At 39.8% G+C, this 8,456-nt stretch overlaps 1 pseudogene; it reads left to right on the forward strand.

Annotated features, from left to right (window-relative positions):
- Nucleotides 1-992: 992 nt before the first annotated feature.
- Nucleotides 993-1,138, forward strand: LOC113832293 (annotated as a pseudogene).
- Nucleotides 1,139-8,456: the final 7,318 nt, after the last annotated feature.

The following is an 8,456-nucleotide window of genomic DNA, read 5'->3' on the forward strand; positions in this document are numbered from 1 at the left end:
CATGGGTTTGGGGTCCTTATACTTGTGCATCCAGTATTTTGCCTAGTGATCCATTTCCCTGAGCACTAAATCACAATTATGTACTTATCTGTTACTTGGAATAAAATTAACATAGTTTTTATTATTGTTCTGAATTTAAAAGTGATTTGTACCCAGACAATAAAGCAACCATTTACTGGGACTTCATTTCCATTAGTTTTTATGAAATACCAGAAAGAGATTATCTGTTGTTCATTGAAGGATAAGCAAATTTTCTTTACATTTTGCTCAAAATTATCTAATTGATTGTATTTAAATAAATTAAATGAGTCAATTAATGTTGGCCTAATTTAATTGCATATGAGAAATTCAGTATTTCTAAGGGCTTAAGGTGGAATGAACACAGCACCATCCATGCTTGTCATTTATCTTTCCTATGATTCTGCTAAGGATTCCTTTGTCATTTTCTTAATTATTTCTATACACTTTCAGATGAGACACAGATACTTTTTGGCCAACTAGTATTTTCTTTTTTTATTATAGAAGCACTCTCATTTGCATATGTATCCCCCCCATTCCACTGCCCTCCCATCCTCCTATGATCCCCAACAACCCCCCAACCCACCCTCCTCCTGCTCCCCAGGGATAGTGAGGCCCTTCATGGGGGACCATAAAGTCTATCACATAATTGTGGGAGGGCCCAGGCCCTCCTTCCTGTATCTGGGCTGCAATATTATCCCTCCACACAGAATGGGCTCCCAAATTCCATTTGTGCTCTAGGGATAAACACTGGCTCCACTGTTGGATGTCCCATAGACTGTCTGATTTAGTTTATAGATGATATTCTATAGAATCTGTGAACATAAGACCTTAAAGAAGCTTTCTAAGTAACAACTAAATTATTGCTTTAATTTTAGTAGTAGTCTGATGCAATCAGAATAGAATCAAGTTGGTTTATGCTTACCAACCTTGGAGCAATCATAAACTGCTTTTGAAGGTACCAGAGAAATCATATATTTACCTGGCAAAGGAGAGACCATGATCATGAAGATGGTTTTCTTAATGCAACATACATACATTGTACTTCAAATGGGTTGACCCATGTGATTTCTACAAATGCAGAATAATTGACAGCATAATTTATGGTAGTGAGGGAACAAAAAAAGAAAAGAAAAAAAGGAAATCACAGATTTTTTAGAAGACAGTGCTAAGCATAAAAGCTTTGTGGTCCTTGGAGCATGAATGAAATACTGTTCAAGTCCAAAAACCATCAAAATTTATCCAAAAACCTCAGAAATTGTCAGGGAACCAAAACAAATCCATATGTTATTTACATCAAAAATATAATCTAGAGGTTTGGAGAGATTAAGAGAACTTGTTCATAAAGTTGACATGGGTTCAGTTTCCGACAGCTGTTTCGGAAAGCTTATTTTGGTCTGTCACTTTAGCTCTTTAAGAACCTGAGTCCTCCTCTGGCATTCATAGACACCACACATACATAGTACATATATATGATGTAAACACCCAAGCAGATAAAACACAAACACACAGAGAGACAGAGAGACACACAGACAGATAGACAAAGTAGGTAAGGAGAGAGGGAAGGAGTTATAAAGATGTAGGTATAGATAGATATTAGATGATAGGTGATTATACATAGATAGATAGATGAGAGAGAGACAACAAAACAACAACAATAACAACAACAACAACACATACACACACACACACACACACACACACACACACACACACACACAAACACACACGGAATTTGAAGCTGATATGAACAAGGGGAACTCTTGGTTCCCAGACTGATAACTGGGAAACCAGCATGCGACTGATAGAGACCTCATGAATGTGGGTGTGAGTGAGGAGACCTAAGAAATCTATGGGGCCTTTTGTAGTAGATCAGTACTTATCCTTAGCAAAGGAATAGACTTTGGAAACCTATTCCACATAGAGGGATACTCTCTGAGCCTAGAGACAAGTGGGTGGGCCTGGGCCCTAAACTAAAGGATATGACAGACTCTGAAGACTCCCTTATGGAATGGCTCACACTCCTTAGGAAGCATAAGAGTGTGGAAGAAGTAGGTTGTTATTTGGGAAGGGGGAAGAGAGGAGGGGAGGCAGAGGGAACTGGGTTGACATATAAAATAATCTTTTTCTAATTTAAATAAAAATGGAGAGAGATTCTTCCTTCCCCCTCTGCTGCCATCCTGACCCCTACTGAGGTGAGTGTACCCTCTGCTCCTGCCCTACTCCTGCTCAAAGTCCCCTTCATCCTGGATATGTCTGGGCCTGCACCTGCATAGAGTGGACCCACCCAGACAGGGAGGAGCTCCCTAAGTCTAGAAACACCTCACTTTTCCTTCCCCCTCCACTGCAGGCCTGACACCTACTGAGTGAGGAGAGTACCAGGAGAGACAAGACCATCCAGAGCTGCAGACATTGAAGTCTTGGCCCACACAAATCACCAGGGGACAAGAGGAGATAGAGAGACCCCACCTGCATTCACTGGAAGAAGAAATGGGAAGAAGACAGAATAGGAACACATTCAACAACACAAAGACCAATATGACACCACCAGAGTCTAGGAACATCACACCAGCAAGATCTGAAAAGCCCAACACAGATCATGAAGAAGAGATGGACCTCAAAAATTATCTTAGGAGGATCATAGAGACCTCTTAAGAAGAAACAAGAAAATCCCTTTAAAAATAGAAGAAAAAACAAGCAAAAATTACATGAGATGGAGGAAAAGGCAAACCAAAATACTCAAGAAATAAACAAATCTCTTAAAGAATCTAAAGAAAGCCAAGAAAAAATAAGCAAACAATTGAAGGAAGCAATCGAAACAGTTCAAAGCATGAAAGCTGAATTAGACACAATAAAGAAAACACAGAATGAAGCAATGCTGGAAATACAAAGGCTGGATAAACAATCAGGAACTAAAGATGTTAGTATAACCAATAGAATTCAAGAGGTGGAAGAGAGAATCTCAGTTGTTGAAGACTCGCTAGAGGATATACAGTCATTGACCAAAGAAAATCTCAAGTCCAAGAAATCCCTAACACAAAATATCCAGGAAATATGGGACACTGTAAAAAGACCAAACCTAAGAATAATAGGTATAGAAGAAGGTGAAGAAATACAGCTCAAAGGTACAGAAAACATATTCAACAAAATCAAAGAAGAAAACTTCCCCAACCTACAGAAGGATATGCCTATGAAAGTAAAAGAAGTTTACAGAACAACAAACATACTGGACCACAAAAAGAAGTCATTGTCCACACCCCCCCCCCGGCACATAATAATCAAAACACCATACCTACAGAATAAAGAGAAAATATTAAGAGCAACAACAACAAAAAGCAGCATGTAACATATAAAGGCAGACCTATCAGAATCACACTTGACTTCTCAATTCAAACTTTGAAAGCAAGAAGGATAGATGTCCTACAAACACTAAGGGATCATGGAGGCCAACCCAAACTACTATTCCCAGCAAAACTTTCAACCACTGTAAATGGAGAAAACAAGATATTCCATGACAAAACCAGACATAAAAAGTGCAGGACCAAAATAATTCTGCTATGGAATATTTTGAGATCCAGCCTTGGGTTTCACTAAACCAGAACACCAGAAAGCTCTGGCTCACTATTGTATTGTTAATGCCAGTAAGGCTACTATTGTTTACCATGGCCTCAGGGTAATATGCCTCCTAATTTGCATCTCTATGCTCCAAAGCATCTGAATAGGCCTGCACCTGGGCAGGAGGACAATAGGTGTATGAGTTACTAGGGAGGACCAGAGTTAGGGGTCAGAGACCAGAGGAGACAGGAGAACAAGGAGAGATATGGTTCCCTCATGGTCATGGCAGGATAGTTAAGAAACATCAGAAAAGATGCCAAATAAACAAGAGACTCTAATTTTACAACATGGAACTGAGAGCTCTCTAAAGATGACAAGATGCCTGTGTTTGGTCTTTATCACCACTGCATTGCAAGTAGTTTCCAGTGTTAGACCCCCAGAAAACTCAGGTATCCGGGGTCCCAGGCCACGACCTCGGTCACGCCAATCATCAGGCAGATTCGAGAGCTTGCTGCAAACTGCATGAGGCTTTATTGTTTTTGTTTTTTTTTTAACGAGCTAACCCCATGTTAGCTCCGGTATTTCACCCACCCGGCCATGGAGGATGACTAGGATTTTCCAATCAAATAGGCCCAAGAAACAAGCTGACTAGCAAAGACAGCTCCTAGGGGCTCCCGAGAGATCTTGTAAGGCAGCATAAGGGGTGTGTCTAGGGGGTACGAAGAGGCTCACGATTTGTGTGCCTCCAGGCTTGGAGGGCTTGCCCTGCATTGATTGGCCAACTGGTTGTTATGGCCCATAAGCCCTCCCAGGGTAGTTGCTATGCTCTGTGCATCATTGCTGTGCACTTGTCCGTAAAGTACACCCAGGGTCGTAAAGCATAGTGCCACCAGCTAACTTCTGATTGATTCCTTGTCATGAGGCAGGCTTCTGACTTTCTAGTGTCTAGGACAAGGTCAGACAAGCATGTGTTCAGCCATTAGGGCTGCCGAAAGGGGAGCTGGTCCCTTCACCAGGTCCACGAACCCCCACTCAGGGCTTCTGACTTTCTAGTGTCTAGGACAAGGTCAGACAAGCATGTGTTCAGCCATTAGGGCTGCCGAAAGGGGAGCTGGTCCCTTCACCAGGTCCACGAACCCCCACTCAGGCCGAACCTCATGGCTGTCATGGGTTAAGGCTGAGACATGCTGGGTCGTGACATTAAACAATACCTTTCCACAAATCCAGCTCTACAGAAACTTCTGGAAAGAAAACTCCAATCCAATGAAGATATCTACACTCACAAAAATATACGCAATAGATAATCCAATTTTACCAAACATGAAAAAGAAAAGAGTCCAAAATCTACACACAATGACACCACCAACAATAAATCCAAAACAAACAAGAACCAACAATCAATGGACATTTATATCCCTCAATGTCAATGGTCTTAAAATGCCTATAAAATATCCAGGCTCACAGAATGGACCCGAAGACAGAATCCATCCTTCTGCTGTATACAAGAAACACAACTCAACTTCAAAGACAGGTGTTACCTCAGAGTCAAGGTTTGGGAAAAGATTTTCCAATCAAATGGGCCCAAGAAACAAGCTGGTTAGCAAGCCTAATAATATCTAACAAATTAGACTTCAAGCTAAAATCATTCAAAAGGTATGAAGAAGGACATTTCATACTCACCACAGAAAAAGTACATCAAGATGAAGTCTCAGTCCTGAATAATTAATATACCCCAAATACGAAGGTACACACATTGGAAAAAAAAAAAAAAAAACATAACTAAAGCTCAAACCACATTTAAGTAGGTGACTGCAACACCCTGCTTTCACCACTAAACAAGTCCACAAATCAGAAACTTAACAAAGAAACAAAAGATCTGACAGAAGTTATAACCCAAATGGTTTTAACAGATATCTATAGAACATTTCATCTAAAGACAAAAAAATATAGCTTTGAAGGGACCAGCTCCCCATTTCAACAGACATAACAGCCAAACACGTGCTTACCCTTAACTTGCCTTGGTCACTAGAAAGTCAGATGCCTGCCTCCTGGCAAGGGACCATTCAGAAGTTAGGTGGTGATGCTACGCTTTATGGCTCTGGGTATGCTTTACGGACAAGTGCACAGCAATGACGTGCAGAGCATAGCAACTACCATGGGAGGGCCTATGGGCCATAACAACCAGTTGACCAATCAACACAGGGCAAACTCTCCAATCCTAGAGGCAAACCAATCCTGAGCCTGTGCTTACCCCTAGAAACTCCCCTTATGCTGCCCTATAAGATCTCTATGCAGCCGCTTCCAGCTGTCTTTCCTAGCCATCCACCATGGTGAATGGATGGAAGGCCCGAGCTAACATGGGGTTAGGTCATTAAACAACTCTAATAAAGCCTTGTGCAGTTTGCATCAAGCTTTTGACTCCGCATGGTGACTGGGGTGACCACAGTTCTGGGCTGAGATACTTGAGGCCTGAGCTTCTGGGACTCTTACAACTTCTTCTGTGCCACATGGAACAGTCTCTAAAATTGACCACATAGTTGGCAACAAAGCAAACTTCAACAGATTCAAAAGAATTGAAATAAGACCCTATACCTTACTAGATCACCATGCTTGAAATTTAGAATTCAACAGCAATACAAATTGCAGAAAACCTACAAACTCACGGAAATTGAATAACAACCAATTTCACCATTCCTGGCTTGATGAAGAAAAAAAGAAGAAATTAAAGACTTCCTAGAATTTAATGAGAATGTAGACACAACATACCCAAACTTAGGGGGCACTCGGAAAGCAGTGCTAAGAGGAAAGTTCATAGCACTAACTGCCCACATGAAGAAACTGGAGAATAGTCATATTAGAGAACTGACAGAACAACTGAAAGCTTTAGAACAAAAAGAAGCAAACTCACCATGGAGGAGTACATGAAAGGAAATAATCAAACTCAGGGCTGAAATCAATAAAGTAGAAATTAGGTAAATGTTACAAATAATTATTGAAGCAAAGAGTTGGTTCTTTGAGAAGATCAATAAGATAGACAAACTTCTATCCAACCTAACTAAAAGGCAGACAGAGAGCACACTAATTAACAAAATCAGAAACGAAAATATAACAACAGACACCGAGGAAATCCAGAGAATCATCAGGTCATTCTTTGAAAACCTGTACTCCACGAAATTCGAAAACCTAAAGGAAATGGACAATTTTCTGGATAGATATTACTTACCAAAATTAAACTAAGAACAGATAAGCAGTTTAAAACTAACTATAACCCCTAATGAAATAGAAGCAGTACTCAAAAGCCTCACAACCAAAAAAAAGCCCAGGGTCAGGTGGCTTCACTGCAGAATTCCAACAAGAGATAATTCCAGTACTCCTCAAATTTTTCCACACAATACAAGCAGAAGGGACATTGCCAAACTCTTTTTATGAGGTTACAATCACTTTGACACTCAAGCCACACAAAGATACAATTAAGAAAGAGAACTACAAACCAATATCGCTCATGAACATCAATGGAAAAATATTCAACAAAATATTGGAGAATTGAATCCAAGAACATATCAGAAAAATCATCCACTATGATCAAGTAGGCTTCATTCCAGGGATGCAAGTATGGTTCAACATATGAAAATCCATCAATGTAATCTACCCTATAAACAAACAGAAAGAAAGAAACCACATGATTAACTCACTAGATGCTGAAAAGGCTTTTGACAAAATCCAACACCCCTTCATGATAAAGATTTTGGAGAGAATGGGAATAACAGGAAAATATCTAAACATGTAGAGAGAAACACGAAGCGATTCCTCTAAAATCAGGAACAAGACAAGGCTGTCCACTCTCTCCATATCTCTTCAAAATTGTACTTGAAGCAATAGACAAGGAAAGGAGATCAAAGGGATACAAATTGAAAAGGAAGAAGTCAAACTTTCACTATTTGCAGATGATATGATCGTCTACACAAGTGACCCAAAACTCTACAAGGGATCCTACAGCTGATAAACACTTTTAGCAAAGTAGCAGGATGCAAAATTAACTCAAAAAATTAGTAGCCTTACTTTATACAGATGATGAATGCAATGAGAAAGAAACCAGAAAAACATCACCCCTCACAATATCCATAAGCAACCTAAAATATTTTGGGGTAACACTAACCAAAAAAGTGAAAGACCTGTACAGTAAGAAGTTTGAGTCTTTAAAAAAAATAAATTAAAAAGATACCAGAAAATGGAAACATCTCCCATGCTCTTGGATAGGTAGAATTAACATAGTAAAAAAAATGGCAATCTTGCCAAACGTAATGTACAGATTCAACGAAATCCCCATCAAATCCCCAACATATTTCTTCACAGAACTTGAACGAAAAATAGTCAACTTTATATGGAAAAACAATAAACCCAGGATAGCCAAAATAACTCTGTACAATAAAGGATCTTTTGGAGGCATCACTATCCCTGACTTCAATCTCTATTATGGAGCCATAGTTCTGAAAACAGCTTGGTATTGGCACAAAAATAGACAGACAGAACAATGGAGTCAAATTGAAAACTCTGTTATTAACCCACACATGTATGAACACTTGATTTTTGACAACGAATCCAAATCTAAACAATGGAAGAAAGAAAGCATCTTCACCAAATGGTGCTGGTACAACTGGATTGTGACATGCAGAAGATTTCAGAAAGATCCATATCTGTGACGATCCACAAACTTAAGTCCAAAGGGATCAAAGATCTCAACATGAATCCAGCCACACTGAGATTTCTAGAAGAGAAAGTGGGAGATACCCTTGAACGAATTGGTACAGGAGACCGATCCCTGAACATTACAACAATAGCACAGACATTGAGATCTACAATTAATAAATGGGACCTCCTGAAAA

The sequence above is a fragment of the Cricetulus griseus genome (genome assembly GCF_003668045.3).
Source record: "Cricetulus griseus strain 17A/GY chromosome 1 unlocalized genomic scaffold, alternate assembly CriGri-PICRH-1.0 chr1_1, whole genome shotgun sequence".
In the NCBI taxonomy this organism is placed as follows: domain Eukaryota; kingdom Metazoa; phylum Chordata; class Mammalia; order Rodentia; family Cricetidae; genus Cricetulus; species Cricetulus griseus.